This window comes from Sciurus vulgaris (genome assembly GCF_902686455.1).
Source record: "Sciurus vulgaris genome assembly, chromosome: 6".
NCBI classification, from domain to species: Eukaryota; Metazoa; Chordata; class Mammalia; order Rodentia; family Sciuridae; genus Sciurus; species Sciurus vulgaris.
In genome coordinates, this window is record NC_136466.1 from 39327015 (window position 1) to 39340909 (window position 13895).

At 37.2% G+C, this 13895-nt stretch overlaps 1 pseudogene across 1 annotated transcript; it reads right to left on the reverse strand.

The window, feature by feature from the left end:
• Positions 1–3058: 3058 nt before the first annotated feature.
• Positions 3059–3713, reverse strand: LOC306664023 (dynein light chain 1, cytoplasmic-like; annotated as a pseudogene). The gene has a single exon. The product of its transcript is annotated as a dynein light chain 1, cytoplasmic-like (transcript).
• Positions 3714–13895: the final 10182 nt, after the last annotated feature.

A 13895-nucleotide genomic window follows, 5' to 3' on the forward strand; every position in this document is an offset into this window, starting at 1 on the left:
TCATGTTTTAGATATAACGTTAAATTGTGTTAACTAATATTCATATAGACTCAGGAGTCAATATATGTAAACTTCTTAAAATGACATTTAAGAAAGAGTGTAATGTGCAGTAGCAAAAATGGGACAACAGTGACTGAGATTGGGGTCTCTGATGACCTCATGGCTGTGGCATGCCTGGTGCCTGGGAGTGCTCCTGTGCAGGGGCACAAGATGCCTAACTGCTGTGGCAGTACATTGATCTCAGGCAAACAGCTCTTGAGCAGGAAGGAATTCTTTTGCTAGATAACCAGTGTTTCATCAGCTCCCTTCTCTGGTTCCTGCCCACCTTACAGTAACTTTGGAACCTAACATTGCACATATATAAAGATTGCTGACATAACTCTTTAGATCTGCATTTCCATCAGAGAACAGAGCTAAAAGCCCCACCTTACCTGAGATAAGGCTCTGCCTCACAACCCTGCTGCACATTAGAATGGCTCCAAAGTAAGCCAGACTTTAACTCATTTTTAAAGTTGTGTTCAAAAGTTTGATGTTTGTTGTAAAGATTACTGTGATCTCAAACAGGGGATATAATGAATAACTCAGCCAAAATTCAAGATAGCTATTGCACAAGATGAATGTTTTATTGCTGGTGATTCCATTTTGTATTTTCCTTGTAAACTCTAATTGTTGCCTAATCAATATTTTGCAGAAGTACTGCTTCAAGAGTGAACACCACAAATTAACTTGGAATAGTAAACCATCACCTATAGGACAGATAATGTAGACCCCAAATTCAATAAAAGGGGGTAAATGACTGTAAAGTCATAGACATTGAAGTTAAAGCCCAGTACTCTTGCTTTATGACTGGTGAGACTGGCTTGCTTGATGGTTAAGATCAAACTTAGAGATTGAGATTAAATACAGAGGTCAAGAAAAGTCCATATTTGGGTCTTGCCCTCAAAGTCAGCCTGAACCCAGGGAACAAGAGGACTTCTCTAAGGAGCTTTGCAACTCTGGGCCACACAACCTCCTGATCAAGGAGATTAATGAGGCCCCTCAAGGAAAAGCCACTCAGTGCACCTGCTGCAGAGGAGGGTCAAGGAAAAAGGGAGACATCCCCGGTGCTTTCAAGGGAAGCCACCCCATTGGGGAGACCCTGCCTATCCAATGGCACTAATGGAGCTAAGAAGCTGCTCTTAAGTTCTCAGTGAGTGACCCCTGTGGGAACTCAGCTGACTCTTTAATAGACAGGAACAGGTCACTTTGACCAGCTTGATCTTAAACACCTAGCAAAACAGTTAAAACCAAAATATAGCCATTCTTGGGCATTTAAAAGAAATAATACTTAAATGTAACTTAAGAGGCACACTTGTGTTAGCCCACGAGAATAAAGACTAAACGCTACAAAAGAGAGATTCTTAGGCAAATGTGACTGATAACTATCAAGAGAAACTGCCAGAGTCAGAAGTTTTAGTCAGTTTAAGGCCTACAGACACAGGTAGGCTTAATCTATGTTTGCTAGTATCTCTACTAAATGTTGTGTTTACATTCCTGATAAGCTGGACAATGTTAAAGTTCCCAAATAAAGGCCTTGTCCTCTCCAGCCTTTTCTAGGCCTTGTTATGGGAACAACTCAGTTCTTCTACCCCCTGGTGAGGAATTATTGACTTCCGTCATCTTTATGATATGCATTGGCATGTTCCAGATTCTGCAACATTTATATTGTATTGATCTCATTTCAGTACTCATGTCTTTTTGTTCTTCTCTCATAGAAGCACCCATCCCCAGATGCCTTTACAACCTGCTCTTCCCCAGCCAGACTTCTACCATGGACCCCTCAATTGACCCAATTGAACTCCAAACTGCTTGCCCCACACTGCCCCCTTCCAGCTTGAAGAAGTCAGATCAGTCATCACCCCCTTTCCCTACAGCAGTGAAGGAGTTCCTAAAATTAGAGGGGTGAATGAAGCCAGAATTGGGGACAGGCAGTTAATGTAGAAATAGGAAATCAGTCAAATCGAGGAAATGAAGTCCATGAAAACTATCTGCCTTTGGAATTCTGGAAGGAGAATTGACTTTTTACATCTCACCTGCAAATCAGCCCCAGTCACTTAGGCAGGAAGGGGAGAAAAGGCTTCGGAAAGAACCGGAGAACAAAAGATTTTCTTATAAAAACTCATAGATATTTTATATATACTCATTTCCTTAGGCATAACCCAGATTTCACATGTAATATAACAATATTGCTTACCTGAAAACTATCCATGGGAAAAATTATATGTGTATAAATTTTGATATATAATATTACCTCTATATTCATATATATTGATATATATGTTCCAAAGGTCTCCCATACCATAAACCAAAGCCATAACTCAGAACTAAACCAGATACTACCCATAATTGTGAGTCTTTTAAACAAAAATAATAAATATTACTTTGAATATCTGTATATATTTTCACATATATATTCTGTGTATGTTTATATACATTCATATATATATGTATGTATGTACCCTAATACCAACCAAAATCCTACCCATAAAATTTCATATATATTCAGTTACATAATCATATCCTGTATCTTACCAAACTTGTAAATATCCATCTAAAAAATAACTAGGTACAAATCCACATCTATTTAAATATTTTTATGTATATTTTTACATAAATATTCATATTTGTATTCATATATATGGATAAAAATGTTCAAACCCAGTATTATTGTGTTGTGATCTATTTGATTCTTGAAGTTCAGAACAGTTTGTTTGATGTATATAAATGCTCCATTGTTTGGGGCATAAATATTTATGATTGTTATGTCTTGTTGATATATAATTCCCTTCAGCAGTATGAAATGTCCTTCTTTGTCCCTTCTGATTAACTTTGGCTTGAAATCCACTTTTTCTGATATGATGATAAAAACACCTGCTCGTTTAAAGTGATCCATGTGAGTAATATATTTTTTCCTCTCCCTTCACGTTCAGTCTGTGGATGTCTTTGCCTTTGAGGTGAGTCTCTTTGAGATAGCATATTGTTGGGTCTTGTTTTTTAATCCAATCTCCCAGTCTATGTCTTTTTTTTTTTTTTTTTACATCTCCAACAGATTTATTTTTTAAAGGAATGGATTGAGAGAAAAAAACATGGGGCACAAAAGTATGGAATAGAAAATAAATACAAATGTAAGCTGTTTTGCTAATTGTTTTATAACCACAACAAACTAGTACAGAGAATTCCCTGTACAAAACACAGTAAATATTCAAAGATCAAGCTGTTCCCTTAGCAAGGCTAAAGATTTCAGTCTCTGGTATTTGGAATTTAGGCTGCAGTCTTTATTTTTGGATGGATCACTGGGTGTGTGGCATAGTCCATGCTTTTAACCAGATATGAACAGAAGAATGGCCACCTGGCCCAGGTAGAAGTAGATGAAGTGTTTGTGTCACATAACTACCGAAGTTCCGCCCCACAATGCAGTGCCAGGTGGGATTGTACTTCTTGTCAAACTCCTTGATGTGGGCTGCAATATCCTTTTCTGTATTATATTTCTCCAACACCTGAGTAGTGCACTCCACCAAATCCTGTTGCATCTCTTCTGACATGTCCGCATTTTTTATCACTGCCTTTCTGTCGCACATGGTTACCATGAGGCAGTGGCTAGGTGACTGCAATGGTCTCCTGAGAAAGGTGCTGGCACAACTCAAGCCCAGAGGGAGCTGCTATCACTACTGAAGCCGTGGCACATCTAAGCAGCCCCATGCCAACTGCCGCTGCTTAGTGCTCAGGCCCCCGCCCCAGTCTATGTCTTTTGATTGATGAATTTAGGCCATTAATGTTCAAAGTTATTATTGAGAAATGATTTGTGTTCTTGGTTCTTTTGGCTTATTTCTAGTTTTTAATCTGAATTAGTTTCTCCTTTGATTGACTATTCCATTAGTGTAGTTCCTCCCTTTGCTTGTTTTCAGTTTTTTTTTTTTTTCATTTCATCTTCATGGAATATTTTGTTGAGAATCTTCTGAAGTGCAGGCTTTCTGGTTTCAAATTCTTCTAATTTTTGTCTATCATGAAGGTTTTTATTTCATCTTCAAATCTGAAGCTTAATTTTGCTGGATATAGGATTCTTGATTGGCATCCATTTTCTTTCAAAGCTTGGTATATGTTATTCCAGGACCTCCTAGCTTTGAGGGTCTGGGCTGAGAAATCAACAGAGATCTGTACTTGTTTCCTTCTATATGTAATCTGATGTTTTTCTCTTACAGTCTTTCAGATTTTATCCTTATTCTGTATGCTAGGTGTTTTCATTATAATGTGTCTTAATGTGGGTCTATTGTAATTTTGCACTTTTGGGGTCCTGCAAGTCTCTTGTATTTGATTTTCCTGTTCATTCTTTAGATTTGGAAATTTTTCTGATACTATTTTGTTGAAAATATTGTGCATTTCTTTGGTTTGTATCTCCACCCCTTCATCTATCCTGATAAATCTTAAATTTGGTCTTTTCATGTTATTCTATAATTCTTGGAAGTTCTGTTCATGGTTTCTTAACATGTTATCTCTGTGGTTGACTCTATTTTCAAGATTATGTGTCTTGTCTTTGTTGCCTGAGGTTCTGTCTTCCAAGTGGTCCAGTCTGTTCATGATGCTTTATATTGAGTTTTTAATTTGGTTTTTGGTTTCCTTCATTTCAAGGATTTTTGTTTGGTTTCTTTTCAGAATTTCTATCTCTTCCATGAAGTGATCTTTTGCTACCTGTATTTGCTTTCTTATAACATCCTTTACTTCACAGATCAGTTTAACTATGTACATTCTAAACTACTTCTCTGACGTTTCTTCCACTGTGGTGTCAATGGATTCTGATATTGGTGTATCTTGGTTTGCTTGGGGTAATTTGTTCCCTTGCTTTTTCATGTTGTTTGGGTGTCCACCCACCTAACAGTTATGGATTTGAGGTAGTTGTTTCTAGCCTGTGGACATATAGTGTCCCTGAAGGTTTCCAATATCTCACAAGGGGAGACAAATAGTAACAACAACCAATGCAAACAATTTACAACATTAAACCAAATAGTTCCTATTATGATGACTATAATGTTAATTATCACAATAAAGAGAAATAATATGATCAGTTACTGCCTGTAATACAAACAGCAAGTTTGCAAAAGGATTTACATTTTCGAATGGTGGACAGGGAGAGAAGAGAAGTGATATAGGATGTGATGATTACGAGGGAGGAAGAGAGAAGGCACAAGTAAAAGATTAAAGGAAGAATAAAAGAGAACAATAGAGATTGGTTATTGGCAGAAGAAAAGAGAGAATCAAGGGAAACAGGTAGGAGAAAAAAATATATAGAGAGAGAGCAAAAATTAAAAATAAAAATGAAAGAATACAGGACTGGGATTGTGGCTTAGTGGTAGAGTGCTTACCTAGCATGTGTGAGGCACTGGGTTCAATTCTCACTACCACATAAAAATAAATGAATAAAATAAAGGTCCTTCAACATCTAAAAATATATATATTAAAAAAATTAAAGAATACAAAACAAAACTAAAATATACTGATCAAACATCCTAGTTCACAAGAAACTAATCCATGTAAAGTAATTGGTTTCAGAAATGCTAGACATGATAAGAAGAAAAAAATAGGAAACTATAAATGTCCAGGTACCATTAAGGTTGCAATTAAACAGTGAAAAAGAATTTTAAAAATTTTGATGAAAAGTTCAAGTATTCTTTCTGTTGGAGCTCAAAATATTCTCAGCTTCTTTTCTGAGCAGTTTCAGGTGGGGTCTTCTGGAGTGTGAAGCTCCATCCTCTGGAATGCTGGAGTGAGGAGGCAATCCCATGGGTGGAGTTCCTAGAGGCAGGGTTTGGTCTTAGGTGGGCTCCAGGCTCTTCGCTGAATGCCAATTGGTCTGGAGATTTTAAATCAGCACACCTCCAGCATCCAGTACTTGCTGGTCTATGCTGGAAGACTTTACCCCAGGGCATACCTGGCTTCTACTCGTGGTGGGGGAGCCAATTCTTCATCCCCTATGCCACCTACAGACCCCATATTTCCTGGGCTCAGGTTCAGTCTCCAGTCTCTCCTACCCCTGCCCTTCCAAGTTCCCAGCCAGACCTGTCTCTCCTAGCAGGTCCTGCAAACAGTCAGATTGGAGGGAGAGGGTTAGAGCTGGGTAGGTTTCTGCGACCAGTTGTCTCCTGTGTGAACCTCTCTTCATGTTTGATTTTCTTCTGGTCACTTAAGCACACTATGTCATGCAATGTGCGTTTACTGAGCCTGGATTTCAGGCAAACTTGGGTTTGCCAGCGGTAGGTTTTCTCAGTTGCTGGCCTCTGTGCTGCCCCTTTCAGCAGCTGCAAAATGATTTCTTCCTTTTTCATTCACACACCCTGGGGAGATGGTGACCTCCTCTATTCCACCACCTTGGATCTCCCATCATATCACTTTCTACCTCATAAATATATACAATTATAATTTGTCAACATTGTAAAAATTAAATTTTAAAAGAAGGGGGTGGTTTCTGGGCATAATGGCATATGCCTATAATCCCAGCGATTCAGGAGGCTAAGGCAGGAGGATTACAACTTTGAGGTCAACCTCTTCAATTTAGTGAGACCATGCCTCAAAATAGAAAGTAAAAAACATTTTTTTTAAAAAGGGAGGAGGTACATATGTGATTCTATCTTTAGCTCTTTTCTGCTCCCTCCCTTCAGCAACATTAAACTTCTTAATCTTTAGGTCTGCTTTCTCTCTCTTTCTCTCTCTCTCTCACTAGGGATTGAACCCGGGGCATTTTACCACTCAGCTATATTCTCAGCTCTTTTTCTTTTTTTAGTTTGAGGAAGGGTCTTGCCAAATTGCTAAGGCTGGCCTTGAACTTGCCAAGGCTGGCCTCAAACTTGCCATCCTCCTGCCTCAGTGTTCTGAGTCACTGGGATTACAGGTGTATGCCACTGCTGCTAGCTTGTCTAAAGATATTCTTTTAACAACTGACATTAACAAAGTTCTGGTGTTTTGTTTTGTTTTGTTTTGTACTAGGAATTGAACCCAGGGGTGCTTAACCTGAGCCACATCCCTGACCCTTTTTATTTTTAATTTTGATACAGGATCTTGCTAAATTGCTGAGGCTGGCTTTGAACTTTCGATCCTCCTGCCTCAGCCACTTACTATGGGCATGTATCACTGTGCCCAGCTGCATTTTTAAAAATATCTTTTCCTGAGGGGTTGGGGGGGAGGAAAAAATAACAGAATGAATCAAACCTCATTACCCTATGTGAATGTATGATTACGCAAATGGTATGCTGTTACTCCATGTACAAACAGAAACAACATGTATCCTGTTTGTTTACAATAAACATAAATTTTAAAAAAAGTCTTTTCCTGAGGATATAGGGATTTAGTTTTTGTTACACAAATCATTCCAGGTTGGGACAAATGTGCATCTAAAGAAACACATTTTTGCTATGTGTCAAATGTAAAAGCAGCCCTTGGTCTGACTTTGGGGAGTCTCACAGATCAGATCAGGCCATTTACCCCAGAAACCAAACAGAAAAAAAAATAATGGTGAAAGGTATGAAAATAATTTATTCATTACAACTATATTAGGAAGAGAAGGGGGATCAAACATCTCTGGTCTTATTTTCTGGAGTACTGACATGAGCTTCAGAATTAAATAGAGGAAGATTTGGGGCAGGGGAAGAGAGGCATGTATAATTAAGCAATTCTAGTCAAACCGTGGTTTTGTTGATCATTATCTCAAGTCTGGTTCTGCAGGTGGTTGCAGAGAAATCATTATTGCTTGAAGGGGCAATTCAGGTTTCATCATGAGATTGAGATGATTATCCTTCAAGGAGGAGGCGATCTCATTTCCTGTCCTGGACTGATTGTTCCCGGGTAGGCAGGTTATCTGGTCATGGGGTGATCTGCCTGCAAGGCTCTGCTGTTTCTGGAACGTTTAGGGCAATGACTGGAGACTTCTAGGCACCACTCCAGGGGTGTGGAACAGGCCCTGAGAAAGTTGGCAGTTGACAATCTTTTGATTATGATGTCCCTGCAAATCTTGAAAATACCTTAATTATTCTTATCTTGGTGTCTTCAGGCTTGAAGGCAGAGGATCATCAGTTTTAGATGAACACTCCTGAAAGGATTAGCATGCCTATGTGCAGAGTTAAACAGGAATCTGATGTAAAGTTGAAGATAATAAAAAAGACAGACACAAAATAATGGCAAAGATGCAAAGCTTTTTATTCTCCTTTTTAAAAAATATTTTATTTAGATGTTGATAGACCTTTATCTTATTCATTTATTTATATGTGGTGCTGAGAATCGAACCCAGTGTCTCGTACGTGACAGGCAAGCACACTACCACTGAGCCACTAACCCCCGGCCTTTATCCTCCTTTTAGTTACCCACCAGACAGCTGTAGGTCCAAATGAAGAGTATGTTTTTCAGCAAAAGCAGCCTCTAAGTCCCTCTAATAGGTTTATTTTATGTACAGAGTGCACCCCAATTTGTATAGAGTTGACAATCTCTCATCTGAGGTGAGATTGATTCCTTTTTTAGTTACTTTTCCTTGAAGGTTTATATGCTTGATCATATTCAGTCCCTTACACAAACAAGGAAGCATTTGTTTATTATTTAAGACTTTATACTTTGTTTCTTTTCTAGGTCTCTGTCAAGAAAGTTTGGTTTAGGGATGCTTCTGAAAATAGTGCCTTCATTTCAGTTTTCTAAGACTTAACAAATCTCTAAACAAATCCAAGAAACGAAGGCCTTGTCAAATTAACCAAAGCAAACTGTTATTTGTTTATTTAAGTGAATTGATCTGAAAGAAGTATCCTGAGAATCAAATTACATATAAACACTCTAGGTCAGTGTTAACAGGGTCCTTGAAATAATTTGTAATTTTTTTTTTTTTTTTGCTTTTGCTAGGAAATTTATGAGGGTTAAAAACTTAAGCATTAAAATGTTAAATCATAATATTTTTTTCTAAAATTATGATCAAGTTAAGATGCATATACAATGGCTATTTCGGTTAAAATCTCTCAAAAAATGTGAAGAATTTAAAACACATAGGGACCTAGGGTTGTGGCTCAGTGGTAGGATGCTTGCCTAGCACGTGTGCGGCACTGGGTTTGATCTTCAGTACATAAATATCAATCAATCAATCAAATCAATGTATTGTGTTCACCTACAACTAAAAACAAACAAACAAACAAACAAAAAATATATAGCACACACCTGTAATCCAAGCTACTCTGGAGGTTTAGGCAGGAGGATCAGGAGTCAAGACCAACCAGGGTAATACAGCAGGCTATCATCTCAAAAAAAGCAAAAATGATGGGCTGGGACTGTAATTCAGTGGCAGAGCTCTTGCCTTGCACACATGAGGCACTGGATTTGATCCTTAGCGCCACATAAAAACAAACAAATGAAATAAAGGCATGTTGTCCATCTACAACTACAAAACAATTTTTTTTAAAAAAGAGAATAAAAGAACTTAATACTTTGCATATATATGCATTTGTGTCAGCCATTTGCTGTCTCCATAGCTTCCTTGTTTCATGCCATGCATGAAATAGCTTGAACTTGCTCTTCTCCTGCCTCAGCCTCCCCTGTCGCTGGGATTACAGATGTGGGCTACTGTACTGGGTCTCCTTTTGTTTTTTTTTTAAATTACTTGGTGGTAGGCTCACTATTAGGCTATCTCTCCAAATAATTTTATTCCTGTTTACAGGTATTGCTGCTTTGGGTTGGAAAGAACTGTGCACAGAATTTCTCAATTAAGTTGTAGGAGTCCAAAACTATGCATGAATTCCACAGACTATGGTAAGAGACTTATTTTAGTGACTATAGAAGACTTAAAAGACATTTCAAAAGTGGCAAAACATGAAAATACCAGTTTGAAATTGAAAATGACTACAGTAAATTTTCCAGAACAGAAAATATTCCCATAGATTGTTTTTCTTCTAGATAAAAATACTCATTTTATGTTTTGGAGTGTTGGAATTTTGTTTGTTTGTTTTGAGGTAGGGTGTCACTATGTTGTCCAGGCTGGTCTTGAACTCATAGGCCTAAGTGATCCTTTTGCCTCAGTCTCCCCCATAGCTGGGACTAACGTTGTGTTTCACCACACCTGGCTCATTTTAGGTCTTAATGTCATTCTTTATATTACTTTGCATTGTTGACTTGTCTGTCTGTTCTTATGTGTTTAAGACGGTGTTTTGGGAATAAAGCAATGAAATTAATTAATGACAGAAAGGGGGTTCTGCTACAAATGGCATTAGTGTTGTGACTTTTTTATTTTTCAGTTTTTGGCAAGTGATTTCTTGTTCTTTGGTAGGATCTTAAACTGCTGCTTTAGAGTAAGAACTAAATTAATTGCCACAGTGGTTTGCCTGGCAAATGACAGATGGTCAGTCAGTTAAATTAATATTTGTTTTAAATTTGTTTTTTATTGGAGATGGACACCATACATTTATTTATTTATTTATTTATTTATTTATTTATTTATTTATTTATTTTTTTTTTTTATGAGGTGCTGAGGATCGAACCCAGTGCCTCACACATGCTAGGCAAGCACTCTACCAATATAACCTAGCCACTCTATTCAAGGGCTAGGTTATAACCCTAGCCCCTTGAATTTATATTGATTTTTTTAAATTATTTTTATTTTTTGTGGTGCTGGGAATCAAACCCACGGCCTTCTGCTTGCAAGGCAAGCACTTTACCGACTGAGCTATCTCCCCAGCCCTATATATTGATTATTGAAGAAAGTAACAATGGGCTCCAGTCTATCCCTAGATGTGTGATCTTAGAAAAGTCACTAAATTGTCTTGTTTGTAAAATAAGAACATTCTTACTTATGAAGGAATAATTGAATAATCTATGAGAAATCACTTGTAAAATTGTATAGCATTTGGATAGTTTGAATTATAAAGTTAGAATTATTAATATATGGTCTTATTTAAAGTCATTTTTCAATCCCTACTGCCAGTTTATAGCTAACTTTCAAAATGTGTTTTATTTCATCATTTTTACATATTGATGGGTTCTGTGATTGAATTCATGGAAGACATTAGGGGACTCATATATTTAAAAAGACATGGTGTACTAGTTTTCAATGACCAATATTTGGGTGAGTAATTATTGTTAAGTTTTAAGTAATAAGGAGATAAGAAATTATCATATTTATAGTAATCAACTGAATGAACCAATTGTTTTAGTCAGTTTTTTTTTTTTTTTTTTTTTTTTGCCATTGTGATCAAAAGATCTGACAAGAACAACTTTAGAGGAGGAAAAGTGTAGTTGGGGCTTATGGTTTCAGAGGTGTCAGTTCATGACAGCTGACTCATTGCTCTGGGCCCAGGGTGAGGCAGAACCTCAGGGTGGAACTATGTGATGGAGGAGTGCTACTCAGGACATGGAACCAGGAAGTAGAAAGAGCTCTGTTCACCAGGGACAAAATACATACCCCCAAGGCTTGCCTCCAGTGACCTACTTCCTCCATCCATACTGTACCTGCCTATAGTTATCACCCAATTAATCCATTCAAGTGAATTAATGCACTCATTGGGTTAAAGCTCTCATAACTCAATCATTTCACCTCTAAACTTTCCTGTGTTCTGTAACACATGAGCTTTTAGGGGACATCTCATATCTAAACCATAGCACCAATTAATTCTAAATATCACAAAATAAAGAGCTAGGAAGTTCCCCTAGACCTGGGTTTGGCAAACTATACCCTAGTCACTGTCTTTGTAATTAAGATTTCATTAGAAGGTAGCCAATCCATTTCATTTATCATTCATTTATACCTACTTCAGTGCCACAACCGTCAAGTTGAGTAGTTGGAACAGAGGTCAACTGATCTAGCCCAAAGTATTTACTATTTGGTCCAACAAAATCACTAAGTGATTCATACACGTTACATTGTGAGGAATACTATAGGACATATATTTGGTATATAGTAAGAGTAAATTGGATTTTACTCTTGATTTTGTTGAACAAACGGATATTCCAGAACACAATATACCAGAATCTGCCAGAACAATAGCACTCATCTCTTGGCTTACTAGGAAGAAACCATCTTCCCCAGTGCTTTATGTAATAAGGTAAGTTAATTTTTTCATATACAAAACAATTTGTTTGGCCTTACATGGACCTGTTTTTAATCCATAGATATATGTGACTCAATGCTTAAGCAAATCTTTCACAAGAATATAGAAAAAAAAGAAAGAAAAAAGAATTATTTTCAATAAATAGTAATAAATTATACTTTATTATCAATTATTAGAATTACTAAACTTTTAATAAAGTACTTAGTAAAAAACTTATTTATCCTGACTCCACCATAAGTTTTTACCCAAATGACATGAAGTTTACATAGTCAGTCAAATATTCTCAGAGACAGCCTCTGGAAATAGCTGTTTGATAAATATTGTAAGAGTTATCATGGTAAGTCAAAACCCTGTAATATATCCGCTGCTTATTTTACTTTTACATTTTATTTGATGTATATAAATGTTTTTGTCCTTTATTCCTAAGGGATGAGAATCCAATGAAAGCAAACTTCCTTCAAGACATGGCATAGTGGTACATGCTTATAATGCCAGTGAGTTGGAGGCTGAGACTGGAGGATCATAAGTTCAAGGCCAGCCTCCACAACTTAGCAAGACCCCATCTCAAAATTTAAAAATGTTTAGAAGTGCTGGGGAGATAGCTCAGCTGGTAGAGTGCTTGCCTTGAAAGCACAAGGCCCTGAGTTCGATCCCCAGTACCGCAAAAAAAAAAGAAAAAAGAAAAAAAAAAGAAAAATGTTTAGAGATTAGCTCATTGGTAAAGCAACTCTGGGTTCAATTCCCATACACACACACACACACACACACACACACACACACACACACGAAGACATGGTAGAAAACAGAACAGAATCTACATTATCATATTATCATACTGAGTACTTGGATAACAGCAAGTGGATATGTTGTGTCCAGCGGCTCGAGACCCCACAAAGACCACCAGAGACCACGATCAATGCAAGCAACAAAGAGTCATTTATTAGCAAGCTCGAGCCTGGTCCTCTGCACACTCGGTAACCGGTGACGCTAAGAGGCCCCAAGCTCTGGTTTAGCAGGCTTTTTATAATGAAAGGCAAACAGTTTTACAGTGTTCTTTTTGATTGGCTAACATATAAAATTGTATACAAAGCATGTCATTTTAAGTTGTGGGTCACCCTGACCTCCGAGAGGAGGGTTATCTTTATCTTTCAGTTTGCTTTTGTGCCAGCAAAGTTTGCTTTTGGGTCAGTCACCTGGCCTTTACAGATAAGATAAGAGATGAAAATTCTTTGCAGCTTTTATGAGGGGTTGAGGGCAGTTTGGGAAGAGTCTTGTATTTGTCTTTACACAGGTGCGGGCTCTTTCTATCTTTACAGATAAATGAACAAATGAAGAAATTTGGTCTAGTTATTAGTAAGGAAATTGCAACCATGCAGAATAATACCTTCCTTTTGTAGGTAAGTTTATGAATGATATTGATGATTAGGATGTTTTCACTGTGATTTCAGTAAGCTACAGAAAATAAAAGACAATAGCAGAAACTAAAACAAGTGACTCTAAAATACTGTTCCCCCCCCCCAATCAAAATATATCTACAGGACTGGGGCTATAGCTCAGTAGCAGAGCACTGTTGCACCCCCAGTGCCACAAAAACAAAATATCTACATATGATTAGATACCTTTTTTCTTTGTTGTCAATTATATTTGAGTTATTATAGATTGAAATAAGAAAAGGTAATATTGCAGAGGCAAAGAATATTTGGTAAAATAAAGACTTTTGTGTTCCACATATTTATCATTTTTTAATTTTTTCTGATATTTTGGTTGTTATATTTAAAATCCCAAAAGACCAAGCATTAC